Below are 14,865 nucleotides of genomic sequence, written 5' to 3' on the forward strand. Positions count from 1 at the left end.
GCTGGGCTTGGAGCTCCCAGGCCAGGAGCGGCTGTGGAGCATGGGCGTGGGGCCTGTGTCAGGGCTGAAAGACGTCAGCTGGGCTCTCCTGACCCTCAGCTGAGTGCCACTGTGTGACCAATGCCCCAGTTTACCCAGACTGTAGGGTTTCCTGGGACACAGAACATTCAGTACTGAAACTGGGAAGGTTCCAGAAAACCAGGATGGTTGTGGCTCTGTGAGCACCACCCACATCTTTACTGCTGGAACACCCAGTGGGGATAGGACAGAGCTGCTCTACTAAGGGTGCTGGGTGGCTTCACCAATGTGAACAGGGGTAGCTCCACAGCTCCTCTGGGCCATGAGGCTCTGAGATGCCAGTTCCCAGAGCCCACGGCCCAGGAAACAGGGCAAGCTCTGTCACATTGACTTCTATTGGCAATCTCCAAATATCTGAGCTCCTGTCATGGAGAAAAGGTGAATGGCCTGTCAGCTGTTCCTAGGCCAGTGATTTGAAATCCTGGGTGCTTGTGGGAATCACCTGGCCAGTCCCACCCCTAGAGATTCTGATTTCACTGGGGTATGGTGGGGTCCAGGCTCACACACATATGCACTTCTGGGCTTTTTCCTTATGGCCTCTTTCTAGGCAGGACATTTCCATCCTGGCCATGAAGACTTTGTCACTCCTAAATCTATTTCTCTCCCAGAGGTTACCTTGAGCTAAATGGCTTCCTAGAGAAGCCAGACTTTTTCACTTATCAATGGCAGTCGGGTTATAGATTCTCTTCATGGGAAATTTTAGTTTATAAAAGCCCAAACCTCTCGTCATTATCTAGGAATGAACTGTGCAGCTCATGGGTGTGGGTCCTTGTGTTGTCCCTAATCCGATCCCCCTCCACGACCCCATCCTCCACTTCTAGTTCCACCCAATCTCCTGCCTCCCATATTTCCCTTGTTTCTTTAGGTTCCCTCTTTGGGATGCAAGAACTGCCCTTGCCCACAGCTGGAGAGGAAGTGGAGGGCTCCTGCATTGTTCCTGTGGGCCTGCCGCGTGGTCAAACCCACTAAACTAGGGGGTGAATCCCCGGCCAGTCTGGAACAATCACATTCTCTTTCTAGGGTCTGGGGCTGAGACACAGGATCTCTGGTTAGCTGGCTGCATGAGCTCTATATCCAGAAGATCACAAGGCTCAGGGCCTGGGGCCACCATCTGAGGAAATACATTTTGAAACCATGAGCAGCAATGATCAGACAGGGTCTGCAGGCGCACGGCGGAGACGGGCAACCAGACAGGCTGGTGAGAAGGTCTGAGACAGTGACTGAGAGCCCAACTTTGTCCCCAAGGAATGTCCCCATTCTTGTCCTCCTGGAGGCTGGGCTCTGAATCCTGCCCTTGGGCTCTGTGAGATCCTCACCCTCAGTCCCTCTAAAGCTAAGCCAGCATTCACAGATTCCTGTTGCCTTCCACCAACCATCCCCTAGGAGCGTCTCCAATGCTCACCGCTCTCGTAGGCACAATTTCGGATCCTAAATCTGGGCCCTACTGGCTCCCATGAGATCCCCTGAGTCCCTTCCTTTCCTGCTCCTTCTCAGCTTCAAAGAGGGCTAGCACCCTCGGCTCCTGCGGTCTGTTCCCCTGGGAGTTAAAGGAGCGATGGCCTCTTCCCTCTTGCGGGTTTCCTCCCACCACTTCCAGAGAACCCAGAGTTCTGGCCAGCATCTCCGGCTCCGTTTCCCATGGCAGAGCCTCTTCAGCACCACCCCCGTCATCCTCCTACTGGAAACATCTCGGGACACACTTCAGTGGAACACCCTTGAAAACAGAGTAAACAGTGGTTTCCTCACATTCCTGTCAGCCTTTGTTTTTCGAGACTGAAGAGTCTAAACTGGAGAGTCCCCCACACCGCCCTCCCCACACTTCTTGGCACTGGCCTTGACCTTTGCGGGTTGAGGGCGGGGGAGCGGTCAGGGTTGCTGGGCTTGTACAGCAGTTTGAGGTCACCTGTTAGGATCTCATGTCCTCCTCCATGGTCCCCCACTTGACCCCACTCTGGCCCTGAGGGGAGAATCAACGTCAAGTGACAAAGCCAGAAAACTCAACAGAGGCAGAGCAGCCGCCTCCCAACCACTGCACCGCCCTGCCTCCTCCTGCCACAGCCCAGACGGCCTCCCAGGGCGTCTCCTGCAGCTGTGCCCCGACTGTCCCAGCCCTGGTAGGGCCGAGGGACCTGGCTTCTCTTCTAGGATATGGTGTGGGCCTCAGGGGAGAGCTAGAACAATGCCGGGCCCCTTATCAACAGCTAATCCCATCCTGGTCAGCTCCTGGACTTCCCTTCTCAGAAACACCAACTCTTATTTTAACACATGGCGTGCTTGCTTCTGAGTCACCTCAGCCCTAATTGTGTGTGGACAGAGCAGTGGCAAGCCCTCCCTAATGCTGTGGCCACACGCTTCCAGGGAACAAAGAGCTAACACCTTCAAGTCCACCAGGAATGGGCCTGGCTTCCTTCTGCTCTTGTCACAAGCCCTGGGTGCCATAATGTGAAGGCACTGGAAGCAGAGACACTGGAAATCATCAACTCCTACCCCTCACTCACAGCTGAGTTCACCAAAGCCTAGAGAGGGCCCAGGCAAGGTCAGGACTCCTGGTCCACACACCTTTCAGAGGATGTGAGGAGGCAGGAGGAAAACCCCAGGAAGTTTGCTTTTGTTGGAGTTTATTTCTATTTAAGTTTCTATTCTATACTTGCCCAGAGGGGTGTTTGTCCTACCTCAGGGCTCAGCACTGGGGCTCAGCTCAGCAGCAGGAGGGGTTTCAGACACCCCAGGCATCAGGATTGACTTTACCCAGAAGGGAGACTATCAGGAACTCCCATGTCAGAACCTCCAAGTGTCCCAAAGCATGGCACTTCCAAGAGAAAGCGCTAAGTAGCTAGATAAATGGCTTATAACAGCAGCTGGTATGGTGTGGGGTGGTGGGGAGACCCCAGGCGCTGGCCCCATCCAGGGACATCTACAGCCCTGGAAACTGAGAACTGGGTCCAAAATGGCCTCCCACAGGTCCCAGGTGGTGCTTTACCACCACTCTGTTCCGAGAGTTTCTGAGAAGGATTTCTATCAAAGCCAAAAGGGGTTGAGGCTAATCCCCAACTAACCTTGCGTGTGCCCTATGACTCAGTCCACCACCCCATGTGCATTCTCATTCATCAGAAGGTGGGCTCCAGAGGCAGTCTGCGTGGGGTCAGAGCCCAGCTCCGCTACTCACTGGCCATGTAGAGAAGCGAGAGAGGCTGAGCAATGCACTCACTCTGTAAATGTGTGCAGTAACAGACCCTTCCTCCCAGGGATGGTTTAAGCATTAAAGCATTTGGAAAAGTGCCTGGCATGTGATAGCTTAGATATCATCATCATCATCATCATTATCAATCATCATCACTATTATTATTTCAAGCACTCAACAGATACAATCTGCTTCCTCTGGGCCCCTAAGTATATCCCTCAAGGGCCAGCATTGTGGAAGCAGGAAATGCTAAGTCCTGTGATCCTCAGGACCACAGAGGGTGCAGCTTTGGGGATCGCTATAATATAGACATAAGCCAGCAGCTGTGATCAGAACATTCCAGAACAGGAACAGGAACAGAGGGTTTAGACAGTCTACTGTGTTCTACAATTCAGCCAAAACATCCAATGAGCGTTTGCTATGTGTGTTTTGCTCAACATCTGCCTAAACACTTCCCTTCTTTCTACTTCTATGTCATGATAAAGGTAGAAGGCAGACAGAAGTTTTCATTTGATAGAGACTGAAAACAAGAGAATTTGAGCTGTAGCCCCAGAGGGTTCCTGGCTTTTGATAATCAAATATCTGACACACTTTGTCATGTCTTTTTAAAGCATTTTTACTTATATATTTTTATTGTAAGCTTGTCTTAGTTTTTAGCTTTGAAATAATATTAGACTTTGAAAACACTGCAAAAGTGGTGCAAAGAATACTGTGTACCTTTCACTCAGCTTTCCAAAAAAAGCTGCACCACTGCACCACATAATTACCATAATTCTCACAACCAGGATAGGAACACTGATACAATACTGGGAACTGATCTCCAGACTTTATTCAAACTTTATCAACTGTCCCACAAAGGTTTCTTTTTTTTTTTTTTCTGTTCCAGGATCCCACATTGCACTGAGTTGCCTCATTCAATCTGGGAGAGCTTCCTCCGTCTTTTCTTTCATGATGATGGCAGTTTTGAAGAGTGGTGGCCAATTATTTTGTAGAATGTTCCTCACTTTGGGTGTGTATAGTGTTTACTCATTATTAGATTGTAGTTACGCATTTTTGGCAGAACACCACAGAAGGGACAGTGAGTCCTTCTCAGTACATCACAGCAGGAGGCACAGGATGCTGATACATCTTGTTGCTGGTGATCTTAACTTTGATCACTTGGAAAAGGTGGTACCTACCAGACTGGTCCATTGCACAGTTATTATACTATTGCTCCCTTTGCAATTAATAAGTCTCTTGTGAAGAGGCTTTGAGACTATGTAAATGTTTTGTTTCTCATCACATTTTCAGCCATTAACTTTAGTGTTCATTGATGGTTCTTGCCGGCCACAGTTATTACTGTGATGTTAGCCAAATGGTGATTTTCCACTTCCATCCTTCCCTCTACATTTATTAATTGGAATTCTACTGGAAAGAAGAGCTTTCCTTTCTTTTTCATTTATTCAGTCATTTATTTGTATCAATGTGGAGTCATGGCTATCTGCTTCATTCTATGCGTTATAATCTATTGCTATCATTATTTACTTTGTTACTCAAATTGTCTCAAATTTGACCATCAGGAGCTCCTTCAATGTTGCTCCTGTGTCCTTTGTAGTGTCCTCATCATTTTCAAGCAGTTTTTCTAGCACTGCAAAATCTTCCAAGGCATTTATACTTTCTCTGTGAAAGCCTTAAAATCAGACATTTCTCCAAGGAGCCCTGATTCCTTTTATTAAAGAATGGTCCTTAGCGATCAAGATCCATGGGGCCCAAAGCTACTAGGGTGTCATTACTTCTAGTCTTTCTCAGAGAACAAAGCTGGGAAATATATATACACACACACACATATATATACACACACATAAATACATATAGATATAGAAATGGTTATAGGTATATATAGGTGTGATATATATATATAAATAAATGGAACACATCTATTCCAATTAATAAATGTAGAGGGAAGGATGGAAATGGAAAATCACCATTTGGCTAACATCACAGTAATAATTGTGGCTAGCAAGAACCATCTATGAACTCTGAAGTTAATGGCTGATATATATATATACACCTAATATATATACCTATAATACATATAGTAGATAAACTGTTATAATTATATACGTATATGTATGTGTATATATAGTTATATACATATAACTATAACAGTTTTTATATCTACCTAATATATATATATACCTATAACAGTTTCTATATCTACCTATGTATATAAACCATCCATTCACACCAATTCCTCTGATTCTAATCCAGCCCCACCAGGTGTATTCTAACCTTCCCCCTTTCCATATTTGTTATGCTTTTTCAACAGTGAAAAACCTGGTACTCACTATCAGCCATATATTTACTTATTTGATTAACTGTGGAATGTGCTTGAGATAGTTTCAGGATTTTGGATGCCTTTTTTATGTTTGTGTAATTTTAGTCAATAAACGTTGTTAAGGTTAAAGCTGAAGAAAGACAGACTAGTGGTTAAGTGTGTGAACTCTGGAAGTTGGAAGTTATTTAATCTTTCTGAATCTCACCTTCCTTATCTGCAAAATAGGATTAATAACAATGTGTAGCTCATAGGAGTGCAGTGAGGATTGAGGGAACGTATGTAAAGTGTTTAGCACATAGGAAACCCTAGATAAATGGTATACATTTTTATAAACTATTAATTAGGAAATAAAGGGAAATTTTATATGACTACCCAATTGTTTTAATAAAAAGTTGACCCATATGTCAGTTGATGTGAGGGAAACAAGAAAGAGGTTGGAAGCACTGAAGCTTTCCGTACAATTTCTCTTTCCACATAGTTATGTACCACACAACGACGTTTCAGTCAAAGATGGACTTCATATATGACAGCGGTTTCATAAGATTATGATACCATATTTTTACTGTACCTTTTCTATGTTTAGATATGTTTAGACACAAATACTGGCATGTTACAAATGCCTACGGTATCAGTACAGTAACATCCTGTCAGGAGCTGTAGCCTCGGTGACATAAGCTATACCCTATAGCCTAGGTGTGTAGTAGGCTATACCATCTAGGTTTGTGTGCGTACACTCTGTGATGTTCACACAACGATGAAATCACCTAAAGACGTGTTTCTCAGAGCGTATCTGTATTTCTGTGGTTAAGTGATTCATGACTTCACGCAGTTGTAGAAACAGATCATTTTTCTCCATTAGGTGGCAGCATATGTGTCGTTGCCTTTGAGGCGGGTTCCTTATGAGACAACCCAAGCATGCTGGAGAAAGAAAACAACTTCAGAATTAGGATCCTCATACAAAATGTGAGAAATAATCCACAACTTTAAAAAAAAAAAAAGAAAAGAAAAGAAATGCCCCATCCCTAAGCACACTTGTGAAATACCCACAGTGAATTCAAGCAAATCTGCCCAAACCTGGCCCAGGCCACAGGACACCTGCTCCTGGTGGGTGGGTCTCAGGTCCCCCAGGACTTGGAATATCATCCCTGGGATGGAGGGTGGACACAGCTTACTGAGGTCCCAAGCCAGGCAAGGAGCTGGATACGTTCTCAGGCTCTGCCCCTTCACACTCTGGGATACCCCCGGCCCAGGGCCTGGGTGGGGCTTACAAAGACACACAAAGTCATGTGTGCAGGCTCTCTATCTGGGGCTGGAGAAACAAGAGGCTCCATTTGAAGCAAGAAACAGAGGCCCACTCAACATGGCTAAAAAGGGGGTGATGGGGGGGTGATAGGGCCCCAATGTGGGACCTTGTGTCCATCTAACCACAGAATAACAGGCTCAGACACAGGAACCTCTCCTGTCAGTGTCCTTGCATTACCAGTCCTGCTCCCATGAGTGGCAGGAGAGGGCAAGAGGCACCCACGGGGGGTGTGCTGGAAGTCTGTTGCAAAAACTCCAAGGTTTTCGGCCTGAGCAAGGGGAAAGCGTATCTCGCTTAGGTTTCCAGTTTTCAATGGGTAAATCTCCAGTTCCTGATTCTGTCAGAGACATCTCTTCCTATTTGGACGTACCACAGTGACAGTACCCACCTGCCAGCACAAGCTGTGCTGGAAATCTGGCACTGCTTATTTCTCTTCCTATCTTTTTTTGGAGAATTATCTGGCACCTACTGTGTAGAGTAAACCCAGCATCCGCCATCCCATTCCTAAGACAAAAGGGTCTTCCCGGTGCCCTGCTCCTGCCTGACTTTCCTCTCGCCATCTTACAGCAACCAAAGGCAGGCATGAGAACGAAGCTTGGACTTGCTTTCCTAGGAATGTGGCTATGGAGTAAGAAACACAAGGACAGAAGGCGTGGTGGAAGCTCATTCATCCCAGTGATGGCACCTGGGCAAGATCATGGAACTGTTCCTGCTTCCAAGACCATTTGAGCTGCCTGGCCTCTGTCTGTTTAAGCTCTGTTCCAGTCCTTCCCTTCCACCCTGTGGCAGCCGTGGCTGCCCTGTCACTTCCCTTGTCCTAATTTAGCCTGAGTCCATTTCTGCTTCTTATCATCAATGAGCCTGGCCTTATACCAGCTCATCCTGAGGAAGAAAGAATTCCTATTTCCCCTCCTGAGGGAAGTCCAAGGTGGAGCCTAAAGAACAAATATGACCTTCCTACCCTGAGGGAACAAACTTGCTAAGATTCTTAGACAAAAACAAGTCTGTGTAATTTGCTAGCCCTAACCAACAGCCAGTTGGTAACTTCTGAGCAGAATATGGAAAACCGAGTGCGCTTGGCAAAAAGTTAGGACATCTGTTATGAAAAGGGAAGGGAGGAGTGGAATTTCAAGTGGTTACCCAACTCACCTACTCTCTATTGCATCACTCCTCAGACTTGTGCTGGGAACATTGCAGGGTCAAGCCCACTGCCTCACAGGATGAAGGAAATGGTCAACATGGTCAGGGACTTGGTTTTCCTACCCCCAGCCATTTCCAGTCCTGTGCAGAGCATTCTGGTCCTGCTGTTCCTCGAGGATATGTACCCAGATTATTTACCCCAAGTTACAAGGGAGCTCAAGCCTCCATTCTTTGGAGAAAGGTGGTTTTGTGTGACGGTTCACAGCTAAGACTGCCTGGATTCAAATCCCAAATCTGCCAAGGCAATTGTGGGGACTGAGCCCCCACCCTGTGGGATCTGACACTGTCTCTAGATAAATACTGTCAGAATTGAGTTGGAGGACACCTAGCTGGTGTCCACAGCGGAACTGGCTGCTTGCTTGCTGGTGGGGAGAAATCCCCACGTATTTGGGAGTTGCAGAAGTCTTCCGTGTGGATTGTTGTTGTGTTGGTGTAAGAGCAGAGGGGAAACATGATTTGTTTTTCTATAAAAGGCATTGTTGAAAACAACAGAGCAATCAGCCAGGAATTAGGTAGTTTAACAGATAGCTGTGGTCAGAGAAAGAACTAGATAAGAGAGCCCTGCCAAAACCACTGTCATTACAGGATGACTGTGGGTACACTCAAGGCAACACTCCCTAAGGTGTATCATCAGAGGCTTCACACCGTGTGGGGTGGGGGAATTCACTAAAATAATCCAACTAGTCACCAAACAACTAAATAAGGAAATAACAGTATTATGCTTGGATAGGGGCAGGGGGATGACCAGTAGCCAGATATGCGACAACATAATATCTAAAATGCCCAGTTTCCCAGAGAAACTTTTGAGCTATAAAAAGAAATAAGAAACAGTGATCCATACACAGAAAAAAAAAAAAAAAAACAGAAACTGCCTGTGAAAGCAACCAAATATCAGATTTAAGAAAGATTTCCTAGCAGCCATTATAAATATGTTCAGAAATAACTAAAGAAAACTGTGATTGAAGAAGTAAAGAAAGATATGATGATAATATCTCATGAAATAGAAATATTAATACAGAGATAGAATTATTCTTAAAAAGAACCAAATGGAAAGCCTGGAGTTGAAAAGTACAATAACTAATGGGGCGCTGTGGCTCACGCCTGTAATCCCAGCACATTGGGAGGTCGAGGCAGTCTGATCACCTGAGGTCAGGAGTTCAAGACCAGCCTGGCCAACATGGCAAAACCCCATCTCTACTAAAAACACAAAAATTAGACGTGGTGGTGAGCACCTGTAATCCCAGCTACTTGGGAGGCTGAGGCAGGAGAATCGCTTGAACCCAGGAGACAGAGGTTGCAGTGAGTCAAACTTGTGCCACTGCACTCCAGCCTGGGCGACCAGAGCAAAACTCCATCTCAAAAAAAAAAAGAAGAAAAAGAAAAAGAAGAAGTACAATAACTAAAATAAAAAATTCCCTAGGGGAGCTCAACAGTAGATTTGAACAATCAGAATAAAGAATTAGCCAACTTGAAGATATTAATAAATCAATAGAGATTATGCAATCCAAAGAACAGAGAGAAAATAGAATGAAGAAAAATAAACAGAGCCTCAGAGGACTGGTACACCATAAGCATGCCAACAGATGCATAGCAGAATACAGAAGAGAAGGAGACAGAGAACACAACAGAAAAAAGTAGTCGAAGAAATAATGGCTGAAAATGTCATGAATTTATTGAAAAACAATCTACATACCCAGGAAGCTCAATAAACTCTAAATAGGATACATGCAAAGAGATCCACAAATAAATATATCACATGCTGAAAGCCGCCAGGCCTAGTGTTTCACGTGTGTAATCCCGGCACTTTGGAAGTTCGAAGTGGGTGGATCACCTGAGGTTAGGAGTTTGAGACCAGCCTGGCCAGCATGATGAAACCCCATCTCTACTAAAAATACAAAAAATAATTAGCTGGGCATGATGGTGGGGGCCTGTAATCCCAGCTATTTGGGAGGCTGAGGCAGGAGAATAGCTTGAACCCAGGAGGTGGAGGTTGCAGTGAGCTGAGATGGTGCCACTGCATTCCAGCCTGGGTGACTGAGCAAGACTCTGTCAGAAAGAAAGAAAGAAAGAGAGAAAGAGAGAAAGAAAGGAAAGGAAAGAAAGAAAGAGGGGAAGGAAGGAAGGAAAAGAAAGAGAGAAAGAAAGAAAAGAAAGAAAGAAAAAGAAAGAAAGAAGGAAGGAAGGAAGGAAAGAAAGAAAGAAAGAAAAGAAAGAAAGAAAGAAAGAAAGAAAGAAAGAAAGAAAGAAAGAAAGAAAGAAAGAAAGAAAGAAAGAAAGAAAGAAAGAAAGGGAAAGAAAGAAAAAGACAGCAGAAGAAAAACAATTCATCACTTACAAGGGAACTCACAATTATTAACAGGTGCCTTCTCATCATAAACTGTGGAGTGCAGATGAGTCCAGATAGCAGTGGAGAAACACACCTCCAGGATAGACTGTGTGCTAGCCCGTAAAACAAACCTCAATAAATTAAAAAGGATATAAATAATACAAAATATGTTCCCTGACCACAACAGAATAAAACTAGTAATCAATAATAGAAACAAATTTGGGGAACTCACAAATATGTGGAAATTAAACAACACACTCCTAAATAACCAATGGATTAAAGGAAAAATCAAGAGGGAAATTAGAAAATACCTGGAGGTGAAAGAAAATGAAACCACAGCACACCGAAACTTATGGGATGTAGCTTAAGGCATGCCAAAAGGGAAATCTGTAGCTGTAAATGCCTATATTGAAAAAGAGGAAGATTTGAAATCTTCCTCTCGGAAATCCCACTTTAAGACACTGGAAAAAGGCTCACATCTGTAGTCTCAGCACTTTGGGAGGCCAACGCAGGAAGATCATTTGATGCCAGGAGTTCAAACCCAGCCTGGGCAACATAGCAAGATCTATCTCTAAAAAAATAAAAGTAAATTAGCTGAGCATGGTGGCCTGTGCCTGTAGTCCTAGCTACTTGGGAGTCTGAGGCAGGAAGATTGCTTGAGCCTAGTTCAAGGTTACAATGGAAAGAAAAAAAAAAAAAGACATGAAAAAGAAGTGCAAATTAAACCTAAAGCAAGCAGTAAAAAAGGGAAATTTGAAAAATTAGAGTGGAAGTGTGGAAATTATTAAAATGGAGACTAGAAACAATATTTGAGAATAGAAAATGAAACCAAAAGTTGGTTCTTTGAAAAAGCAAGTCTTTAGCTAGACTGACCACAATAAAAAGAGAGAAGCTGCAAATTACTAGAATCAGAAATGAAGGAGAGGAAATTAGAAAAAGGACTTTACTATTTTGCTAATTAATTATGCTAATACATTGGACAACTTAGAATGAAATGGGCACATTCCTACAAAAACACAAATGACTGAAACTGATGCAAGAATAACAGAAAATTTGAATGGACCTATAATAAATAGGTTGAATTAGTCATCAAAACAATGACCCACAAAGAAACTACCAAGCCAGATGTCTTCATTGGTGAATTCTGCCAAATATTTAAAGAATTAATACCAGTTCTTCAAAAACTCTTCCAAAAAATAGAAGAGGATGCCCTGATGCCAAAACCAGGTGAAACCAGATGAAGACATCAAAAGAAAACATAACAAAACTACAAACTAATATCTCTTTTGAGTATGGATGCAAACATTTTCAAAAAATATTCTAGCAAGCTGACTCCTGCAACACATAAAAACAATTATATACCATGCAAGTAAGATTTACCCAGAAATGCAAGGCAAATCAGCAACCAAAAGTCAATTAATAAAATTCATCATATCAATAAAATAAAAAATGAAAAACACATGATCCTCTCAACAGCCCAGAAACATCATTACAAAATTTCACATCTCTTCATGACAATACTCTCCACATACTAGGAATAGAAGGGATCTTCCTCAACCTGATCCAGTGCGTCTGTGAAATCCCAGAACTGACTTTGTACTTAATAGTGAAAGACTAAATGCTTTCCCCTGAAGATAAGAACAAGACAAGGACTGCTGCTCTTATAACTTCTATTCAACATTATACCGAAGATTCTACTGAAGAAAATTAGGCAAGAAGATGAAATAAAATCCAAATTGGAGAGAAGTACTATGATCTCTATTTGCAGATGACATGATCCCACACACTAAGGAATTCATTAAAATAATGAATCAAAATTGGGATGTGTCTCAATGCCATAGACTTTTTGTCTCAAAAATGATTCAAACTGTCCAACACTAGAGTTCACTGATCAAAATGAACTGTGGCTGGAAGTAGACCTCTAACTCACTCACTCCTAGATGGCCTCATCCAGGCTTCAAATGTGTATTTTGGGCCAAACTCCCCCACTTGCTATCTCACCTTGGATATTTAACACTTAACCTTCACATGGCCAAAGCAGAGCTCTTCATTATTCCCTCCAAATCTAACCATCCAAGAGTCTCCTCGATCTCAGTAAATGTCACCACCATTTGCTAAGTCAAAATGCTACAAATCACTTACTTTGATTTTGAAATAATTTCAAATCTGGAGAAAAGTTGTGTCTTAGTCTATTTGTGTTGCTATAAAGAGACACCTGATGTTGGGTAATTTATAAAGAAAGAGCTTTGCTTGGCTCACAGTTCCATAAGCTATACCAGAGGCATGGCTCCAGCATCTGCATCTGGTGATGGCCTCAAGATGCTTCCACTTATGGTCATGCACAGTGGCTCATGCCTGTAAACCTAACGCTTTGGGAGGCTGAGCCGAGCAGATCACTTGAGCCCAGGAGTTCAAGACCAGCCTGGCCAACACAGAGAAACCCCATCTCTACTAAAAATATAAAAACTAGCTAGGCGTGGTGGTGGACACCTGTAGTCCCAGCTACTGGGGAGGCTGAGGCAGGGGAATCACTTGGACCCAGGAACCTGGGAGGTAGAGGTTGCAGCTGCCACTGCACTCCAGCCTGGGTGACAGAGCGAAATTCCGTCTCACAAAAAGGTGTTTCTACTTACGGCAGAAGAGAAAGGGAGAAAGTGTGCGCAGAGATCACATCGTGAGGAAAAAAGAGAGAAAGGAGGTTCAACAAGCAGCTCTCACAGAAACTAATAGAGCAAGAACTCGCTCATTACCGCAAGAATGGCACCAAGCCATTCATGAGAGATCCACCTTCCTGACATGAGAGAAACACCTCCCACTAGGTCCGACCTCCAATATTGGGGATCACATGTCTTTTCATTTATTTATTTATTTTTCCCCAAGACGGAGTTTTATCCTTGTTGCCCAGGCTGGAATGCAGTGGTGCAATCTTGGCTCACCACAACCTCTGCCTCCCAGGGTCAAGCTATTCTCCTGCCTCAGCCTCCCTAGTAGCTGGGATTACAGGCATGTGCTGCCAGGCCCAGCTAACTTTTTGTATTTTTAGTAGAGACGGGGTTTCTCCATGTTGGTAAGGCTGGTCTTGAACTCCCTACCTCAGGTGATTCACCCACCTCGGCCTCCCAAAATGCTGGGATTACAGGCGTGAGCCACCACGTGCAGCCAGGGATCACATTTCAACATGAAGTTTGAAAGTTGCTTTCTTGCAACTTGTCATTGAGTTTGGAGATTACACCTTCCAAACCTCCCAGTGTAAACAGGGGCACCTATTTACCCTTAAACAGGATTCCCCACTGTTAACACTTTACCACATCCCATGTATGTGGTATATACCTTATCACACTCATTCTTTGCATATGTATTGCCTTTTTTTCTGAATCATTTCACTGTAATTGCAGATAAGATGACCTATTACTCTTTGAATACTTTAGTGTATATGTTCTAACAAAGACACTGCCATACGTAACCATAGTACAACCGTCAAAATCAGGAATTAACATTAACAGAATATTACCATCGCAGATTCCAGTCACATTTTATAAATTGCCCCAATTATGTTCTTTATAGGTCTGGATCCAAATCAGGATCATGTGTTGCAGTTAGTTGTCATGTCTCTTTAGTTTCCTTCTATCTGGAACAGTTCTTCAATCTTTACTTGTCTTTCAAGACCTTGGCATTTTTGAAGAGGACAGGCTAGCGTGCAGTGGCTCCTGTCTGTAATCCCAGCACTTTGAGAGGCCAAGGCAGGCAGATTACTTGAGGTCAGGAGTTTAAGACCAGCCTGGCCAACATGGTGAAACCCCTTCTCTACTAAAAAATACAAAATTAGCTAGGTATGGTGGTACATACCTGTAATCCCAGCTACTTGGGAGGCTGAGGCAGGAGAATTGCTTGAACCCAGGAGGCAGAGGCTGCAGTGAGCCCAGATCGTGACACTGCACTCCAGCCTGGGTGACAGAGCCAGACTCAGTCTAAAATAAATTTTTTTTTTTTTTTTTTTTTAAGACGGAGTCTCACTCAGTCGCCCAGGCTGGAGTGCAGTGGCACCATTTCGGCTCACTGCAAGCTCCGCCTCCCAGGCTCACACCATTCTCCTGCCTCAGCCTCCCAAGTAGCTGGGACTACAGGCGCCCACAGCCACGCCCGGCTAATTTTTTGCATTTTTAGTAGAGAGGGGGTTTCACCGTGTTAGCCAGGATGGTCTCAATCTCCTGACCTCGTGATCCGCCCACCTCAGCCTCCCAAAGTGCTGGGATTACAGGCGTGAGCCACCGCGCCCGGCCTAAAATAAAATTTTTTTTTTTTTTAATTTTTTAAAGGACAGGCTAAGTCCTTTGTAAAATGTCAGTTTGGGTTTGCTCTGATGTTTCCTCATGATTTTTGCATTTTCGGCAGTGACAATGGAAAAATAGTATTATATTTCTCTCAGAGCATTATATTATGAGGCCCGTGATATTGACTTG

General features: G+C 44.1%; 2 protein-coding genes across 3 annotated transcripts in view; one reads left to right on the top strand and one right to left on the bottom strand.

Annotated features, from left to right (window-relative positions):
* MRPL35 (mitochondrial ribosomal protein L35) overlaps nt 1–14,865 on the bottom strand; it is a 536,751-nt gene that overhangs the window by 490,444 nt on the left and 31,442 nt on the right. The window lies entirely within an intron of this gene.
* GGCX (gamma-glutamyl carboxylase) overlaps nt 6,954–14,865 on the top strand; it is a 162,173-nt gene continuing 154,261 nt past the window's right edge. Inside the window, exon 1 of the mRNA XM_050753009.1 lies at nt 6,954–6,963. The gene's annotated coding sequence lies outside the window, so the exon portion shown is untranslated. The remainder of the gene's footprint in view (nt 6,964–14,865) is intronic.

This window comes from Macaca thibetana, chromosome 13, assembly GCF_024542745.1.
Source record: "Macaca thibetana thibetana isolate TM-01 chromosome 13, ASM2454274v1, whole genome shotgun sequence".
In the NCBI taxonomy this organism is placed as follows: Eukaryota; Metazoa; Chordata; class Mammalia; order Primates; family Cercopithecidae; genus Macaca; species Macaca thibetana.